This window comes from Labeo rohita, chromosome 25 (assembly GCF_022985175.1).
Source record: "Labeo rohita strain BAU-BD-2019 chromosome 25, IGBB_LRoh.1.0, whole genome shotgun sequence".
Lineage (NCBI taxonomy): Eukaryota > Metazoa > Chordata > Actinopteri > Cypriniformes > Cyprinidae > Labeo > Labeo rohita.
The window spans coordinates 24,449,000-24,455,655 of NC_066893.1; the positions used below are offsets into that span (position 1 = coordinate 24,449,000).

General features: G+C 39.4%; 1 pseudogene; it reads right to left on the reverse strand.

Moving 5' to 3' along the window:
• Nucleotides 1-460: 460 nt before the first annotated feature.
• On the reverse strand, nucleotides 461-5,150 carry LOC127156499 (von Willebrand factor A domain-containing protein 5A-like; annotated as a pseudogene).
• Nucleotides 5,151-6,656: the final 1,506 nt, after the last annotated feature.

A 6,656-nucleotide genomic window follows, 5' to 3' on the forward strand; every position in this document is an offset into this window, starting at 1 on the left:
AGCATTACTCAGACTTAAAGGAAGGGTTCAGCTGAAATTTATATTAAATCAAGTAATTATTTATTCCCACTTTTGTCATTTCAAGCCCATGTGCTGCTGTTTTTTTCCTATGGAACAAAAATATAGGGAAAAATACATTTTTTGTTGAAATTTCTCAGCTCCAGTTCTGTACTATTACTGTCAAGCTCATCAATCAGTCCATATGATTTGTATCCTATATTCCAGTCCATCTGAAGCCAAATGATAGTTTTTGAGGAAACTATACATTTAAGATTACAGATAATTTGTATTCAAAATTCATACATGGAGTGTTAATGAAATTGATTTTAGTCACTTTGCCACACATAGTGTGGTCAAAGGCAGAAGAAGAGACCATACAAACTATTTTATGGTGGTTTGTAGCTTACATTGAATGAAAAGAGCTGTGTAAATATCTTTTTACTTTATAAATAGTAGACACAATTTTGTTTTGTTTAATCTTATTGAAATTATTTTCACTTTAAATTTGTAATATAATTGATAATTTGTTATATAATAATCTGTTGTCCATTTAAGATAATAATACAAACTACAGTAAGACAGTAATATGAATGAAACAGTTCTTTGGTCCTCTGACGAATCAGGATGTAGAAACACTGATGTCTTCATATTCCCAGAGTCTCTTTGGTCACCTGACATCCAAGCAGGACATTCCCCACATGCACACACTGAGACAGATCACCCACTGAAACACACACACACAAACACTCTCAAATCATCAGTCTGCGTCAAAGAACTCTTGATGAATGCTGACTGAATGAATGTGGTCTGGAATGGAGATCTCACCTTTCTGAGAGCCGATCCATGACGCTGCCTTCATGGCCACAAACTGCCACTCCACCTGCTGCTCTATTTTACAGCCGTATAACCAGATCAGAGCCAGGAGAGTGGCCCATACTGACCCATCCACCTGTGGACAAACCATTTGTTACTGGACACAATCATGTCTGTCTTATTATTTCATCACGTCTCTCACCTGTGCTGGTTTCTGATTGGTCAGCTCATCCTCCGTCTTCCCAAACACATCAGCCAGTGTGGCGTCCAGATCCCAGTAACCTGACGCCTTTTGGAGAGAAACCAGCTGCAGTAACGGGTCCTTCTGGAGCTCAGGAGCAACTGAACCATCAACGTCTGAAAAAGTGACAATTTCTAAACATTACAGCAAAACATAAAAAATATTTATAAATAAATAAACAAAACAATGATTTTATGACAACAACAAGGCATACTGTATGGAATACTGTTTCCCATAATGCAACGTGTGATGAAAGAACCAGAGGTCATCTAATCATGCGGCTGAAAGTTCAATTAAATGCAATTGTTTGTCTTACCACCTTCCCATGGAACGTTCTAGAAGCAAATCTGAAAAACATTTGATTTCACATCTTCATGATATGAACACATCAAAATGTAAACATAACATAGGAACAGTAAAAAAAAAAAAAAAAAGTGAGATACACAAAATCCAAGCCCAACTTACACTGAAATAATGTTTTCACTGCTGAAAGTGTTGCTTCTCATTTATTTGTTTTAAAATTATGCAAAAATCACTTTTATAAAGTGTTTGAACACAGTTGTATGATTTTTACCCGTAATGGTAAAACCCACCCAGTCAATTTTTTTTTATAATCCAAATAAATCATATACAGTCTCTCTTAACACACGATTCCAGATTTCCAAGATTATCTATCATGTATTTTAAGCTAAAACTTCACATACACACTCTGGGGACATCAGAAACGTATTTTACATCTTGTAAAAAGAGGCATAATAGGTCACCTTAAGGAATGGCATGTAGTTTAAATGAATAGTTCAGTCAAAAACAAAAAATTGCTGGGAATGTACTCACCCCGAGTTTGTAGAGTTGGTTTCCCTACGGGATCACAACAGAACAAAGGGAGTCGCGCAGTCTCTTCAGGCTCATGGCGGAAGAAATTCTGGATCTCTGCAAATGATTGTTAACCATAAGGTGATGCTGCATTTGTGTTTCACATTTAGTGAGCTTTAGTGACGCTGTGTATTCACTGTCTTACTTGTCATGAATCCAATCTTCTTTTTGGGTGCACTCACTAAAAAAAAGAAAGATCTCTAAAATGAAAACCGTATGTTTTTCTTGCTGTAACAACAAACAGAACATTTCCACAAATATTAACATATTATGACTGCAAAAATCCAATTTTATATATCTTAAAGGTTCAAGTTCAAATCAAAATTTAGCTGGTAGTGTGTTGTTTTTCTTTCCAAATACTGCCAGTGAACATTTAAAAAAAACTTTTGATTTCACATCTTAATGAGGTGCTTCGTCCTTAAATAACAAAATGCTGTCTTACCACACTTTGCTTGCATCAGGGCATCTGAAAAACATTTGATTTTACATCTTAATATAAACATCAATTTACAGTAAAAGTGATTTTATACAATATACACAATAAAAGCACTAACCGTATGTCGGCACTCTTCTCTGCAGCAGGGGTCCTTTCACAGCCTGTCTGCTGTCTTTATTCACAGCAATGAAGGCTGTATGAACACTGCTCACTCCTGCCTGAACACTGAGCTCCACCATCCTGTTCCTGATGCCCTCAACATCTGCACCATCTGACCTCTCCTTCTGCTCCAGAGAACGGATCAGGGTCCGAGCCGCCAGCCGGTGAATGGACAACCTGCAAAAACATGGAGGAAATTTGTTAGATTGGAAAAGCAAACAGTAGATGTCACTCTAGTTCAATGTATTTGTACATGTTACCCTATTTCCTCAGTTGGTTTGAGGCAGAAGTGGAGCTGGTTTGTTACTGGTTGATCTTTAAGACTGTATTTGACTGTCACTGTTCCCTCAGAGCCTCCTGAACTCTATGACAGAGAAAAGGCAGATTTTTTTAATCTGGTCTTTAATTCTTATTAAAGAAACACAAGCAAAATCATCTCACCTCTCCTTTAAGTTGGGCATAAATTAATGTCCTTTCACCCTGTAAGAGCACATTGATTGGGGGAGACAGTGTGTCAACAGTAACGCCATCTGGAAGGATCCAGTCCACAGAGATATTAACCACAGCGGGCTGCAGCGCAAACCTGAGCGACTGCATCACCTGATATAGTTTGAAGAGAAAGAGAAACCATTGAGACATTTGACTGGGACATCTGTGCCTGTGAAATCCAGTGGAGAGCTTTACTTTGGGCTGCATGCGGTCGGTGTCTGTGATGAACTGAGCGTGACCAGATCCCTCCCTGGCCATTCCTGTGATGAGGGCGGCACTTGCACCCTCACCAATCCCGAATGAGAAACACCTGAAGACACAATAAACTCTGTTACTGTTAGTGATGAAGATATGAATGATGGACAGATTAAACTCAGCAGACCTTTACCTGTGAGAGTGAGCATGTCTCTTTACCAGGTCCAGCACCGCTTTAGTGTTAAACACCTCTCCATCAGTGAAGATGAACAGCTGAAGAGAGAAAAACATCTGAGTATTAAGCCATGTGTGTACTTTCACATAGAATGTCAATCAGGTGCATGTTGAGGTGTTGTACCTGTCTGGGGTGATCGGGGTAACAGGGCTGACTGTAGATGTGTTTTAGAGGCTCTAAAATCTCTGTGCCGCCCATGTCTGCTCGCATTTCCTTCACTCTCTTCAGAGCCTGATCCATTGTGTCCTGTTCGTACACAACACTCTGACTGCAAAAACTGAAAAAACATCTCATCTCCACTGACACATTTCAAAACTGAATATCTACGTATGAAGATCTAGATACTAACGGAAAAAGGACTCAAAATCAGATCCAAATCCATAGATATTGAAGTAGCATCCCATGGGCAGACTCTTCAACAGTAACAGCAAAGTGTCCTATAGAGAGACATGGACAGATTTTCAAGTGCGTCTCATCTGAATATACATCAACAGAGCAAAAAGCACAAATTAAATTTTACCTTTGCACTTTCAATGCGCATTTGTGCTCCTTTCCCATGATGCATTATGTCTCCCATACTGCCTGATCTGTCAATCATAAAAACAAACTCACCACAAGTTGCCAGTGATTTCATCACTTCCTCCGGAAACTCTGGGTACAAACTTATCATAACCACTGGGTCCCTCATCAGAGAGCCTGAAAAAGAGAGAAAGAGTCAGTGACACCTTCATCACTCAATCCCATAATCCCAGTGATCTGCAGGTCATACCTGATGGGGCAGTGGCCACTCCTGCCTCCACTATAGCAGAGGGCTGATGGGTATCCTGATAGTACACAAACAGCTCAACGTCCTTATCAAACATGTGACCAGGACTCAGATTCACCTACACACACAAACAACACATGCATAAAACTGCTCTGCTCACACATCCAGATAAACACATGAAGACACACAGTACCGTAGCCTGACTGTGATCAGAGTGGAGGAACACTAGAGGATCCAGAGTGCAGTTGGACTCTATTTTGGAGATGGGCTTTGGAGAGCCCACATGGACACTGAGAGTCAGCGTGTAGGGAACAGCTCCTGATGAAATCTCTGAGACTATACCAGCACCTGAACCTGAAGCAGCTGCTGTAGGACCTGCTGGTGTGTATCGGGGGTTGAGTACAGCCGTCAGACAGAAGCGCAGTGAGTGATCGGCCTGCACAGCGAGCTCAGTGAGGTAGATGATGGTGACGGCAGCGTTCTGACCCGCCGACAGACACCCGACACTCATTTTGAACACATCAGGGCTCTCTTCGCTCTCTTCCAACAGAAACGCCTGCTGACCCGAACTCACAGCATCATCATACTGATCCCTTGCCTGCATAATACAGTTTTGTTATGTGATGCAAAGTGTAAATATAAGCAAAAAAGCATTCTGCAGATATGTATTTGGACTCACGCTTTCTCTGTCTTGCACCTCTGCCACAATCTCCTGCTCTCCGATCTTGGCACTGAAGTGGCAGACAGCAGCATCAGCAGGCAGAGGGAAGACGAACAAGGCCTCCAGGGGGCGCTCTTCCTCATTCACATACTGCAGAGTGGAGGAGACTGTGGCTACATGATCCTGAACCTGAACCTCTACTGAGATGCTCTTCAGAGGCACTGAATCACACAAACCAACAGAACAACATCACAAATACAACAAAACAACATGTGTGTGCATATTTCTCATTCACAATACTCCCATAGTTCTCTATTTTCACACTCCGTTGGATGAAATGACTGGATGACCTACGTCAAAAGTGATCGAAAGTGAAAATCAAACAACAAACCTACTGCCTCTTAATTTGCACAGACCAACAATTAATGAGTGAATCAATGTTTCTAACACTTCTAACATGATAGTGAGTGTGATAAAACATGTGGCTTTGACAGCTGTGTTTAGGACAATCATTTAGCCTATGAAAATATTTGCGAACAGATTGAACACATCACTTTACAAAGTAATTATAGTATTATCATCTCTTTATTCTTTTACTTTTCTTTTTTTGAAAACAAACCACATTGTGTTTGCAACCTGGAAAGTTGCTGAAAAAAACCCCAGCTTAAACAGCTTAAGCTGGTTGGCTGGTCTCAGCTGGTTTAAGATGGAATTAGCTGGTTTTAGCTGGTCTCCTAGCCTGTTCAAGCTGGTTTTAGCTGACATTTATGAAAAATACTCTTTTCGGTTAAAATCGCCCTTCGTTATTTTTATTAAGCACTCGCAACAAACTTCCCGTGTGAAAAAACACCCCAACTCTAAACTATTACATATTTAAAAAGTTATAATTTAGGGAACAGGTAGCATAGCAATAAAAAATTAAACAGGCAAATTCATACCTGGCTCATTTTTCCCATACACAAGTTCCCATACACAAGACACCACAGATATCCATTCTCAGGCTTTGTTAACTGAAATGATTAGATGATCTAATTCAAAAGTAACCTACAGCTTTCAATTCTGCCTCAGATCTTCACAGACCAACTCATTTAATGAGCAAATGAATGAATGTTTTTGAGAGTCTGTACTGTGACCAACTGTATGGGGAAGTGGGAAATGATTTTAGGAAGTTGTTGAAACAACGCTTTAGTATAAGTTGGAGACTAATGAATATTAAGTAATGCAGAAGCCAGTAACGCTCAACAAAATTTCTAAGCAGCTTCCAAATATTCAGCTGATTCTTCCATTAGATGTAATCATGCTAGTTATTTTAGAAAAGCTTTATTGCATCTCAATTAGTGGTGTCAAATTTAGCGCATTAAGGCAGGCGTTTAATTTTTTTCACTTTAAAGCGTTAAAAATATTTAACGCAATTAACGCAGGGGCGGGGCTAGGTTTGGCCACCCCACCCACAACCACTAAAGAAAGAATTGCATTTATTTAGACTAGTGTTGCACGATATACCGGTACTTAAAAAGTATCGCGATTTTTATTGCTCTAAGAGTCACTTCATAAGCATTTTACCGTTTCTTTTGTGGGAAACTATCGTCATATAATAAAGACTCTAGAGGTCTTCACAGCAACCCTTCAAAATAAAAGTTAGTTTTAACTTTTGACAGTCAGAAATATATTAATATATTATTAATGTAAAGATAGTAGTACTACTACTAATAAAAATACTATTAAAACATTAAGGAATATTTACCAGAAACAAAAATTTACCAGAATTTATTTACCAGAAAATTATAA